Here is a 13982-nt window from a genome sequence, read left to right on the forward strand (position 1 = left end):
AAACCGAAGTTTAAATCGCCGTACGACACAAATGACTGATCTATGGTGATTTCTCTTATAGAACTATTAGCCCACGGTGAAGCAGGGCCTGTTCGATATCATTTTTCTACACAAGCGACATATCACTAGGTGACACCGCCCTCTCCCGTGCCTCTTTCACCAGTTTTCTGACACATTAGTTGCTATTCCTCGGGCTCTATATAAAACTTTTAAAAATAAATCGAAATCTGATGATGGTGCGAATAAGTGGTTTTATCTTTTAAATAATAACGCATAGAGTTTCCTCTTCCACATAAATAAATTTCTTAAATTTTACTTTGGTGCTAAATACTAAAGAAAGATACAGTTCATTTCCAACGGAATCTCATTTCAAGTTTGATGATGAGAGTGGCACTCATTGAAACGTCGCGATATTTCAATGCAGCCACCCGGACGGAAGCCCGAGAAGTTTTCGCCAGCAGAGTACGCAGAGAAAGCCTACATTCACGGACGTTCACTTTTTGCGGTAATCCGAAGACATTTAAAAGATTTTTTTTAGTTTGGTTGTGAAACTTTTTAAGGCCAAAAATTAATGATTGTTTCACTTTCCATACGAAAGAAGGAATTATAGGTCGAAAAGTATCAATTTAATACCGATATGTTAAACATGAGGAACTAACTATGTAATACTTACACGGCGTCCACGTGAAACCTCCCTCATTTCCGCATCAGTTGAAAAGAAAAAAAAAAGTCTACGAGGTACAGACATTTGCGGTTTACGGCATCATGAAAATCAACTGAAAAAGTTTCACAAGTTTTTTTTCTAGGTGATTCCTTTTGTTTTGTTCCAGGTCGTAATCAATTATCAGAAACAACTACACATTAAGGGAAATCCAAATGAGTGGTGTGGTATGCGGAAATGAAACCACCCATAGCTGTCCACAGTAATTTGAAATGTAAACTTGAAAGGAATCCACCGGACGTTACGGCGAATAAGGCTTGATGTGATATGTTGCTGGCACCTGGGAGTCTAAACAGACATACTGGTACTGACAGAAAACGCACTTCTGTTGAAATGATAGAGGAGAACAGAGAAGCAGTCCAATGAAGCCCATCCAAGTCAGTTCTCCTGAGCATCGCCAGAGCTAGATATCCCTCTGTCAATAGGTGAGAAACGACTTCGTTTACACGCTTAAAAAGTTCAGATTGTGCAGATACTGAAGTGAAACGACTTGCAACTTCGGCACCAATTTGCTACTGAGGTACTGGAGTGGGCAGGGCAAAACCCCAGTTACTAGGAAATGTCGATTTTTACGATGAAGTAGCCTTGTACAGAAGTGAGAAGATTCATCAAAATTACATTCGCATCTGCTGATCGGTGAATCCCCAAGGTTTTCAGACCACAGACAGAGGAAAGGTGACTGTGTGATGTTCACTGAAAAGCCGACATAGTTTGATCATACAGTAGCAGGAATCGTTTATCTGGATCTGCTTGAGCATTTAGCTATTCCGCAGCTTCTTACCCTTTAGCGAAATGCGACCTTCCAGCAGCGTCGTGCATCACCGCATTAGAGTTCACACGTCTGTGACTTTCTGGATAGAACATTTTCTCAGAAATGAATAGGAATTGATGGACCAGAAAAATGGCACCGCTATATACGAACATAACCCCTATCGATTTCTTCCTGCATGGTTAAGTTGAAAGGCATTGTAGTTACCTCGTTATCTGTGAGCTCGGAGACCTCCGCAGAAGAATCGTGGATGCAACAGCTTCCCTCAACACAGACACGCTGTTGCATTTCGGTTGATATAAGGTATCGTCTAGACATTTTACGGGTAACGTAAGCTGCCCATACATGTGTATTAATTTATGACAACAATTTTGATTTACTTTAAATGATCCTCCAAACCTTTTGTAAAAATTTAATTTGGAAATAAGGAAGACTTCATGTGCACCTGTATGATACATGTAAAAGAAACTCATCAATAAATAGTTAAATTTTACAAAATTTGCCAAGGAAGTAGTTGAAAAGTTATACAGACGGTAAAAATTTTTGGGTATGCAGCTAAAATGAAAATACAAATTTCAGGTTAATTGTTGTTGTTGTGGTCTTCAGTCTTGAGACTGGTTTGATGCAGCTCCTCATGCTACCCTATCCTGTGCAAACTTCTTCATCTCCCAGTACTTACTGCAACCCACATCCATCTGAATCTGCTTAGTGTATTCATCTCTTGGTCTCCCTCTACGATTTTTACCTACCACGCTGCCCTCCAATGCTAAATTTGTGATCCCTTGATGCCTCAGAACATGTCCTACTAACCGGTCCCTTCTTTTTGTCAAGTTGTGCCACATACTCCTCTTCTCCCCAATTCTATTCAATGCTTCATCATTAGTTATGTGATCTACCCATCTAATCTTCAGCATTCTTTTATAGCACCACATTTCGAAAACTTCTATTCTCTTCTTGTCCAAACTATTTATCGTCCATGTTTCACTTCCATACATGGCTACACTCCATACAAATACTTTCAGAAACGCCTTCCTGACACTTAAATCTATACTCGATGTTAACAAATGTCTCTTCTGCAGAAACGCTTTCCTTGTCATTCCCAGTCTACATTTTATATCCCCTCTACTTCGACCATCATCATTGATTTTGCTCCCCATATAGCAAAACTCCTTTACTACTTTAAGTATCTCATTTCCTTATTTAATTACCTCATCATCACCCGACTTAATTCGACTTCATTCCATTATCCTCGTTTCGCTTTTGTTGATGTCCATCTTATACCATCCTTTCAAGACACTGTCCATTCCGTTCAACTGCTCTTCCAAGTCCTTTGCTGTCTCTGATAGAATTACAATGTCATCGGCGAACCTCAAAGTTTTTATTTCTTCTCTTTGGATTTTAATACCTACTCCGAATTTTTCTTATGTTTCCTTTACTGCTTGCTCAATATACAGATTGAATAACATCGGGGACAGGCTACAACCCTGCCTCACTCCCTTCCCAACCACTGCTTCCCTTTCATGCCCCTCGACTCTTATAACTGCCATCTGGTTTCTGTACAAATTGTATATAGCCTTTCGCTTCCAGTATTTTACCCCTGCCACCTTCAGAATTTGAAAGAGAGTATTCCAGTCAACAATGTCAAAAGCTTTCTCTAAGTCTACAAACGCTAGAAACGTAGGTTTGCCTTTCCTTAATCTTTTTTCTAAGATAAGTCGTAAGGTCAGTATTGCCTCACGTGTTCCAATTTTTGTACGGAATCCAAACTGATCTTCCCCGGGGTCGGCTTCTACCAGTTATCCCATGCGTCTGTAAAGAATTCGCGTTAGTATTTTGCAGCTGTGATAGTTCGGTAATTTTCACATATGTCAACACCTGATTTCTTTGGGATTGGAATTATTATATTCTTCTTGAAGTCTGAGGTTATTTCGCCTGTCTCATACATCTTGCTAACCAGATGGTAGAGTTTTGTCAGGACTGGCTCTCCCAAGGCCATCAGTAGTTCTAATGGAAAGTTGTCTACTCCCGGAGCCTTGTTTCGACTCAGGTCTTTCAGTGATCTGTCAAACTCTTCACGCAGTATCGTATCTCCCATTTCATCTTCATCTACATCCTCTTCCATTTCCATGATATTGGCCTCAAGTACATCACCCTTGTATAGACCTTCTACATACTCCTTCCACCTTTCTGCTTTCCCTTCTTTGCTTAGAACTGGGTTTCCATCTGAGCTCTTGATATTCATACAAATGGTTATATCTTCTCCAAAGGTCTCTTTAATTTTCCTGTAGGCAGTATCTATCTTACCCCTAGTGAGATAAGCCTCTACATCCTAACATTTGTTCTCTAGCCATCCTGCTTAGCCATTTTGCGCTTCCTGTCGATCTCATTTTTGAGACGTCTGTATTCCTTTTTGCCTGCTTTATTTACTGCATTTTCATATTTTCTCCTTTCGTCAATTAAGTTCAATATTTCTTCTGTTACCTAAGGCGTTCTACTAGCCCTGGTCTTTTTACCTACTTGATCCTCTGCTGCCTTCACTACTCCATCCCTCAGGGCTACCCATTCTTCTTCTACTGTACATCTTTCCCCCATTCCTATCAATTGTTCCCTTATGCTCTCCCTGAAACTCTGTACAACCTCCGGTTTAGTCAGTTTATCCAGGTCCCATCTCCTTAAATTCTCACCTTTCTGCAGTTTCTTCAGTTTTAATCTACAGTTCATAACCAATAGATTGTGGTCAGTGTCCACATCTGCCCCTGGAAATGTCTTACAATTGAAAATGTGGTTCCTAAATCTATGTCTTACGATTACATAATCTATCTGGTACCTTCTAGTGTCTCCAGGATTCTTCCATGTATACAACCTTCTTTCATGATTCTTGAACCAAGTGTTAGCTATGATTAAGTTATGCTCTGTGCAAAACTCTACCAGGCGGCTTCCTCTTTCATTTCTTAGTCCCAATCCATATTGACCTACTATGTTTCCTTCTCTCCCTTTTCCTACTCTCGAATTCCAGTCGCCCATGACTATTAAATTTTCGTCTCCCTTCACTACCTGAATAATTTCTTTTATCTCATCATACATTTCTTCAATTTCTTCATCATCTGCAAAGCTAGTTGGCATATAAACTTGTACTACTGCAGTAGGCGTGGCCTTCGTGTCTACCTCGGCCAAAATAATGCGTTCACTATGCTGTTTGTAGTAGCTTACCCGCACTCCTATTTTCTTATTCATTATGAAACCTACTCCTTCATTACCCCTATTTGATTTCGTGTTTATAACCCTCCTGCCACCGAACTTCACAATTCCCACTATATCTAACTTTAACCTATCCATTTACCTTTTTAAATTTTCTAATCTACCTGCCTGGTTAACGGATCTGACATTCCACGCTCCGATCCGTAGAACGCCAGTTTTCTTTTTCCTGATAACGCCGTCCTCTTGAGTAGTCCCCGCCCGGAGATCCGAATGGGGGACTATTCTACCTCCAGAATATTTTACCCAAGAGGACGCCATCATCATTTAACCATACACTAAAGCTGCATGCCCTCGGGAAAAATTACGGCCGTAGTTTCCCCTTGCTTTCAGCCGTTCGCAGTACCAGCACAGCAAGGCCATTTTGGTTAATGTTTCAAGGGCAGGTCAGTCAATCATCCAGGCTGTTGCCCCTGCAACTACTGAAAACGCTGCCGCCCCTCTTCAGGAACCACACGTTTGTCTGGCCTCTCAACAGATACCCCACCGTTGTGGTTGCACCTACGGTAAGGCCATCTGTATCGCTGAGGCACGCAATCTTCCCCAACATAGGTTAATAGGGAACGTAAATATTTGATTCACAAAGTCATGTCTAAAAGCTACAGTTGTTTAGTGTATGTACTTGGATAAAATTATTATCTACATCTACGTGATTACTCTGCTATTTACAATAAAGTGCCTGCCAGAGGGTTCAATGAACCACGTTTAAGCTGTCCCTCTACCGCTCCACTTTCGGACGGCGCCCTGGGAACATCGAGCACTTAAATTTTTCTGTCCGAGCCCTGATTTCTCTTATTTTATCGTGATGATCATTTCTCCCTATGTAGGTGGGTGCCAATAGAATGTTTTCGCAATCGGAGGAGAAAACTGGTGATTGAAATTTCATGAGCAGATCCTGTCGCAAGGATAAACGCCTTTGTTTTAATGATTGCCACCTCTTCACGTATCATGTCTGTAGCACTATCACCCCTATTTCGAGATAATAGAAAACAAGGTAGCCTTCTTAGAACTTTTCGATGTCATACGTTAATCCCACCTGTTGCGGATGCCACACAGGACAACAATACTCCAGAATAGGGCGGACAAGCGTGGTGCAAGCAGTCTCTTTAGTAGGCCTGTTGCACCTTCTAAGTGTTCTGCCAAAGAATGGCACTCTTTGGTTTGCTCTGCCCACAACATTATCGATGTGACCGTTCCAATTTAGGTTATTTGTAATTGTAAGCACCAAGTATTTAGTTGAATTTACAGCCTTCAGATTGCTTAATCGAAATTTAACGGATTTCTTTTAGTACACATGTGAATAACTTCACACTCTTCTTTATTCAGTGTCATTTGCCACTTTTCGTACCGTACAGGTATCTTAACTAAATCACTTTGCAATTCCTTTTGCCCATCTGATGTCATTACAAGACGGTAAATGACAGCATCAACTGTGAACAATTTAAGAGGGCTGCTCAGATTGTCTCCCGTATCGTTAATATAGATCAGGAACAATAGAGGGCCGGCCGCTGTGGCCGAGCGGTTCTAGGCGAAACAGTCCAGAACTTCGCTGCTGCTACGGTCGCAGGTTCGAATCCTGCCTCGGACATGTATGTGTGTGATGTCCTTAGGTTAGTTAGGTTTAATTAGTTCTAAGTTCTCGGCGAATGATGACCTCAGAAGTTAAGTCGCATAGTGCTCAGAACCATTTTTTTGATATTTTCTGAATCCGTGCTGATTATGTGTCAATAAATCGTTTTCTCCGAGGTAAATCATAATGTTCGGACACAGTAAGTGTTCGAAAACTCTACAGCGAACTGATGTTAGTGATATGGGCCTGTAATTTAGCTGTTTCCTTTTCTGGGTACTGGTGTGACTTGAGCAATTTTCCAGGCTTTAGGTACGGATCTTCCTATGAGCGAGCGGCTGTATTGCAGTTTTCTTAGCCTGTAACATACAGACAGTACCCATTAAGTCATTCTTAACGAGATGAAACCGATGTATATGCAGATAATAACGCTCTTCAGCGAAGAAAAAATTCTGAAAGACTGAATTCAGTATTTTGTCGTAGACAAATGCATCCAGATTGATGGCGTTTTCATTAACATTCGTAAGGCGTTCAGTACAGTTCTTTACTGTCCTTAGTGACTAGATATAGAACACCTACCAATTTAATTTTTTCTTGAAGTCATTCCTACTCTTCATACACGTTTGTAGTAACTAGGGCAGTATTTTATACTAAAGTAAGAAGTGGATCGTAATCACGCATTAGCAGTTATCAAACAAACGGCTCGTTTGCGGATCGATGTTTCTCTGCAGTCTTCTTGCTTCTATTATCATTTACTTTCACCAGTGTCAGTTTTCGCTATTAACGCCCTGCATGCAAATTTGCGTTTCTTCTACCTTGACGCCCGTCAGCGAAGTGCTCCAAGCGACAGTTTGTGTCACTTAGACCTGAAACCGGCCCTTGTTTCTGTATCTAACGTTTGGCCTTCTAATGTTGGAGGCATCATCAGAGGCTATAAAGATTAAGGTAGTAGTTTCAGACTCAAGCTCAGCAAGCCAAACCGCAAATACGTTTACAAGCTATGGATGGATAGTGATGTCATAAGACTGCTTCCTAAGATCTCGCAGTCGCTCCGAGGTGTGTGGAAAAGTTACGGTGTTTGTTTCATTTAGCATTAATTCCCTTAATTTCTCCAAGTTTAAATTCTTCTTCTTTAGCATTAAGTACGAGGTTTGGAACTTTAATATTGGCAACTATTTATTTACAGCTCATACAAAATCGACACGTGATTCAAACTTTTACTGACCTTCAGAGTAGTCACCAGCATTGTGTACAACTCGTTGCCAGCGATGAGGAAGTCGTAGGATACTCTAAGCAGTGCCAGTTGTATTGACAGTTCGAGCGACGCGGCCTATTGTCCGGCGAATTTGTAGCAGTTTTGAAGCGAATGCGGTGATTTGTTTCCTTCAGTTTAGAAATCGAATTGAACTCTTTTTAAAACATATTTCTAGCCAGAATTCGATTATGACAATTTGCGATTTTATTCTTGAAGAATCAATCTAATAAATTATGCAACAAAAAAATTCGAATTTTTTCGCAATGTTGCAGTACAACTGTCCTTGCTTGTACCCTATTTGTAGGGGAAATAATTGTGTCTGCATATTTTACAATGCTTCAAATGGTATCACCACTTGCGCAGTTAAATGGGCCTGCCTGGAAAAGTCTTGAAACAGATTCAAAATACGGCAACGTTAAAGTACAGGACAACGGTTTGTTTTCAAGGAGTGTCTCAGCTCAGCATGATGCGCACCCCGTGTCCGTTAGCGGCAGATAGGCAGAGAGCAGCTCTCTAGTGCGGTGGGTTCCCGAGGTCGGGGCTGCCAGAGTTTCCATACGGAGCGCGATAGATACGCCGGCAGGCGTGTCCGCTTTCCTCGACCCGCGACCCGCGCAATTAGGCGCACTTTCGCTGAACACACAGCGCGGACCAGGCTAGCTGGCTGGCACGCACGCCTCGGCGGTCGGCCTTGCAGCGCCAAAGAGCTCCATCGCACACTGCACTCGCCAGTCGATAGACGGACCTCGGAGGCTGCGACGTCGACGTACGTCTGTTACGAAACTCAGCTTCCACGGCATCGGAAGCGGGTTTCTCAACCTCTGCTAGAGCGAACGCCGCGGCTGAAGCTTTCCAATGTTACCTGTCCTCAGCTATTGAACGATGTCCTTTTACGCCGGTGGGAACGTACCTCTTCGGCTCTCATTAGTTAGCCACTTACGGCAGGACGCGAACTAAAAGGAAACTGTCAACGAAGTTTCTACTTAGCCAAGAGAGCGAACGACATAGTCATTTCTATCAAAACCAACAGCGAACAAGTACTAAGTATAATTACTGAAGAATAATCACCAGACGAAAAGATGAAGTCAGCGTTTATGAAATGGACCAAGATTACGTTTCTAAAAGACATTTATGAACCACAGCTACGTCGTGCACACGATATTAAAACTGCGAGGCTGGGCGTATCTTTCATTTTACTATCGTTCCATACGCGAATAAAGAGTGGGAAACAAGAACGCTTATATGTTTGTATGTCCACTGTTATTATTTCATTTTTACGTCCATGGTCTTTACAGGAACAATACATACGGTAAACAGGATGTTTGTAGATTCTGCACTAAAATCTGGATCTCCGTATTCTGTAAGTGGACATGTCAGGTCTGTTTCCTCCACATCCTACCAGTTGAGACTTTCAGCTACAATGGTACATGATGTCGCCACACAAATAAGCTTGTTATCAGTACCGAATACGTTTTTCGGACAATGTCTAAGACCTAACACACTAGTTCGTTCATTGGAAAATGGTTCACCCGAGATTCTTTGGGCACAATGAGTTCTAGGAAAATCGTCAAAGGTAACATGAAAAAGCAACTAACATGACCTACAGCTGATGGAAAATGAAGAAAATAGCTTCAAACTTTCGTGGGGATACGGTGCTATGTTAGTATATTTGTGTTGTCTGGAAATTGTCGTTACTTTGCTTAGTAGAATCGTAGTCTACCGGGAACGGTACCTAAGCGTGTTCAGAGGACTGGCTGCCCTCTGTAATATATATAAAAAAACAAAAAAAAACTGAGTGAAGTAACCAATGATGAACTTCAAAGGGCGGCGTTGTGACGTCCGCCCAGACCAAATGCCACGAATAATAACCAAAAAAATAAGAAGATAAAAAGGAGTAGCGTACAATTAGCCATCAAAATGTCGTCCATCCCGGGTTCGAACCACGCCACCGCTTAAATTTTGAATAAAAATCAACAGCATTGAAAGCCACAGACTTCCGGCGTAATAAGTTATCCTCATTCAGCCCACGGCTTTGTCAAAGAGGCCGGAGGAGACGACAGAGGCTCATTCCACTCTGTTGCCGTTATGGTGGGAATAGCTCCTAAAGACGAAAGAATCAACAATGATTAACGACATGAATATGCAAAGCGCAATGGAAACCACATCATTAAAGATACATAATGTGTATCCAGAGGACGTATGGCCTGTACTTGAATATCTATGATCTCTCCACTGGCAAAAGATTCCGGACTAGTCTCCCACGCGGATCTTCAGGAGCGGATTGCCAAGGGAGAGGTGATTATAAGAAAAATATTGAATAACTAACAAAAGGATAACGTTCTACGAGTTGGGGCGAGGAATGGCAGAAGTTTGAATGTTTTAGGAAAGCTAGAAAATCTTAAAAGCGAAATACTAAGGCTCAGTCTAGATATAGTGGGGTGAGTGAAGCGAAATGGAAAGAAGACGAGGATTTCTGGTCAGATAAGTATAGGGTAATGTCAAAAGGAGCAGAAAATGCTGTAACGAGAGTAATATTCGTTGAATAGGAAGGAAGGGCAGAGAGTACGTTACTGTGAAAGTTCTGTGATACGGTTGCTCTCGTCAGAATCGAGAGCAAACCAAGACTGACACTTTAGTTCAGGTATACATGCCGACGACGCAAGCTGATAATCAATACGCAGAGAAAGTATGTGAGGATGCTGAGAACTGGTGATGCAGTACATAAACTTTGATGAAAATCTAATAGACATGGGGGATTGGAATACAGTTGTCGGGGAAGGAGTAGAAATATAAGTGTTACGCGAGAATATATGCTTTTGTACTAATAAAGCGAGAAGAGGAAGACTAGTTGAGGCTTGCAATAAATTTCGGCTCGTAATATAGAATACTCCGTTCGAGAATTACAAGAGGAGGAGGTGTACTTGGAAAAGGCCTAGAGATACGGAATATTTCGGTTAGATTACTTCATGGTCCAGCAGAGATAACCAAGTGAGATATTGGATTGTAATGGGTAAACAGAGGCAATTGTAGACTCAGATCGTAATTTGGTAGGGATAAAGAGTAGGCTGAAATTTAAGAGACTAGTCAGGAGTGATCAGTGCAAAAGTACGACGAAATGAAGAGGTACATTTGAAGTTTTCTGAGGCTACATATACATCGATCATTAGGCAGTTCAGTTGAAGAAAAATGGACATCTCTAAAAAGAGCAATCAGGGAAGCTGGAAAGAAAAACATAGTTACAAAGAAGGTAACTGCGAAGAAAGCGTGGGTAATAGAAGAAATACTTCACTTGATCAATGAGACAAACAAGGAAAATTCACGGAGACAGAAACACAAGTCACTTCGGAATAAAAAAAATAAATAAAAAAAGAGGAACTGCAGGGAAGCTAAGACGAAATGGCTCTATTAAAATTGCGAAGAAATCGGAAAAGAAATGATTATCGGAAGGACTGATTCAGCATATAGAAAAGTAAAATCAACGGGGTCGGTATAGAAAATATAGAGGATCCAGTATTAGAATCAGAATTTATAAGAGCTTTTGAAGAACTAAGATCGACTGAGTCAGAAGGGATAGATAACATTTCATCAGAATTTCTAAAATCGTGGAGGAAATGGCAATAAAACGACTTTTGACGCTGGTGTGTAGAATATTGCGTATGGCGATATATCATCCGAGTTTCTAGAAAACTTTATCCACACAATTCCGAACACTGAAAGAGCTGACAAATGTGACAATCATCGCACAATCACCTTAGTACCTCATTGAACTAGGTTGCTGACAAGTGTAATACACAGAAGAATGGAAAAGAAAACAGAAGATCTTTTAGATGACGATCTGTTTGGCTTTAGGAAAGGTACAGGCACCAGAAACGAGGTTCTGACATTGCGGTTGAAGCAAGAATGAAGAAAAATCAAGACACGTTTGTAGCATCTGACAACCTGGAAAAAGCGTTCTACGATATAAACTAGTGCAAAATGTTCGAAATTCTGAGAAAAATAAGGTATAGTATAGGAAAGATGATAATATGCAATATGTATAAGTAACAGATGCCATTGTGGCGGTGTCCCATCCTGTTTGTAAATGAAGTCGTTCGAATCAGTCTCCAACTGTGGGAAAAGAAAGTTCTCAAGCATATCGAGGTATGTGCTTCCTGTAACAGTGTTCTCGGCAAAGAAAAATGGACCATCCACATTTTCTCGTGAATCTGCACAAAACACATTAAATTTTAGAGATTCCCTCCCATGCTGTACTACTTCATGTGGTTGTTTTGTACCCCCTGTTCTCACGTTATGACGGTTCACCTTTCCATTTAAATGGAATGTTGGCTCGTCACCAAACACTAAGCGTGGAAGAAGACAGTCATCCCCCAGCTTGCCATGAACGAAATTACAGAACTTTAGACGTTATTGTCTGTCAGCTTCATGAAGAGTTTGTAGGAGCTGAATTTTTGCGTGGTTTCATGTGCAAACGTAGACGCAATGCATGCCCGACGAGCATCAGGGGCATGTTGAGGTGTCGAGCTGCACGGCGAACAGATTTCTGCGGGCTCTTTGTGAAACTATGGCAGATTCGTTTGACGTCTGTGTCAAACACTCGGGGACGGCCCGGCGATTTGCCTTTACACAAAGAACTTGTTTCTCGGAACTGTTCATGCCTTCGTCTAATGCTCTGTGCTGTAGGGGGTTCCATACCATACCCAGTACGAAAGTCCCACTGAACACTTATTATTACTGTCCCAGACTGCGCAAAACGTAGAACAAAAAACGCTTTCTGTTTTCCCGACACCATTTGTACTAGAACTGAAGTGGGCACACACTGCTGCTACCTAGCAGGTAGCGTGCAAAACTCGAGAGTTTGCTCTTTCCTACAGTACGTTGTCACGTACATATGTCAAATAACATGATTTTTTTAACTATGGTAATATTTTTTTTACACTCTGGTGAAAACACTGACAGGAATAAGGGACAGGAGGGCTGGATATCTGTTAAGATATAACGGAATAATTTCCATGGTGCTAGAGGGAGCCGTAGAGGGTAAGAACTTAGAGGAAGACAGAGATTGGAATACATGGAACAAGTAACTGAGGACCTAGGTTGCAAATGCTGCTCTGAGAGAAAGCGGTTCGCACAGGAGAGGAATTCGTTTCGGACAGCATCAAACCAATCAGAAGACTGATGACTCAAAACGAAAGAAACAAAGGAAAAGAAAAGAAATTAGCACTGACTCGATATCATCGAAATGATCTTCATGACATGACAAGTTACACAGAACTTATAGAAATTCACAGACGTTATAGAGTCTTATTGATGCATTTATTACGTTATGTATGATATTGTATAAAGGGAGAGACACATCCACCCACCCACTGTTTTAAGTAAATGTATGTTTTGCAGTATAGCATTAATGTTTTTCTTTTACACGGAAAGTAAACTTAGGTCTCATATTTATTACAAAAGTATACTCTTCCATGTTTTGGTCACAACACATTCGGTTTAGAGTTCCTTCATGAATAATTTTCAACCCCAATGGTCTGTGAGACGTGTGACACGTGTCTGGGATAAACTCGGAGTGCCAAACTCGGAATGGCATCAGACACGCAGTGTACAGCAGTACCCCACAGAGGGACAGACCCTCAGAAAGGCTGAATGTGTAAACCGTGTCTCTCGCTGCCGCCTACACCACTCAGCAGTATCCTGAGTGCAGGAATAGCTAGAGAGCAAGGAGGCAAAATTTTAACTTTCGTTTCAGTACATCGAGAAAGTGGTAAACATGTAATAAAAATAATTTCTAAACAGGAGGACTATTTAGCATTTAAAAATTATGTTCTTTTTACTTATAAAATAGCTAAAGTAGATCCAATTACTTCTGGAAGTGCAAGAAAAATGTCTCATGTTTAAGTATTAACAGATTGTCTTTAAGCTCACAAGTTCCACGGGGAGTTTCTGTTGTCTTCCTTACGGCTGTACCACAAAGTTGTACGCAATGTAATAAAAACTTTTCTAGGCAAAATACCTTCGGGAGATCTATTCAGTCGTACCAATTTTAGAACACTACTGTTACTAGCGAAAAAATTCTCCTATCGGAGCAAAAACTCTGACTGAAAAGTGCGGTACTGGCTGCCTTCTTCTACCTTCCTCAGCACCTTCAAACATTATCGCAGAAATATTGGCAAGCGAACACATTCGCGCTCTTGTTAAATGCAACTCATCTCCCACTCTCAGCCATTAATCAATCGCTGCAAGTCTCTGATGCCCATCCACTCCCAGCTGACGATTCTTACTCATTCATCCTGTCCAACTCGTTGTCGTTGTCTCCTTGTGGCTCTTCAACTGTCGCCCACCACTCCTGTCTCACACCCACGGTCTGTCCTGCTGCTACTGCCTCTTCTCAGTGTCACTGTCTCCCTCTTTTTTT

This window comes from Schistocerca americana, chromosome 7, assembly GCF_021461395.2.
Source record: "Schistocerca americana isolate TAMUIC-IGC-003095 chromosome 7, iqSchAmer2.1, whole genome shotgun sequence".
Lineage (NCBI taxonomy): Eukaryota > Metazoa > Arthropoda > Insecta > Orthoptera > Acrididae > Schistocerca > Schistocerca americana.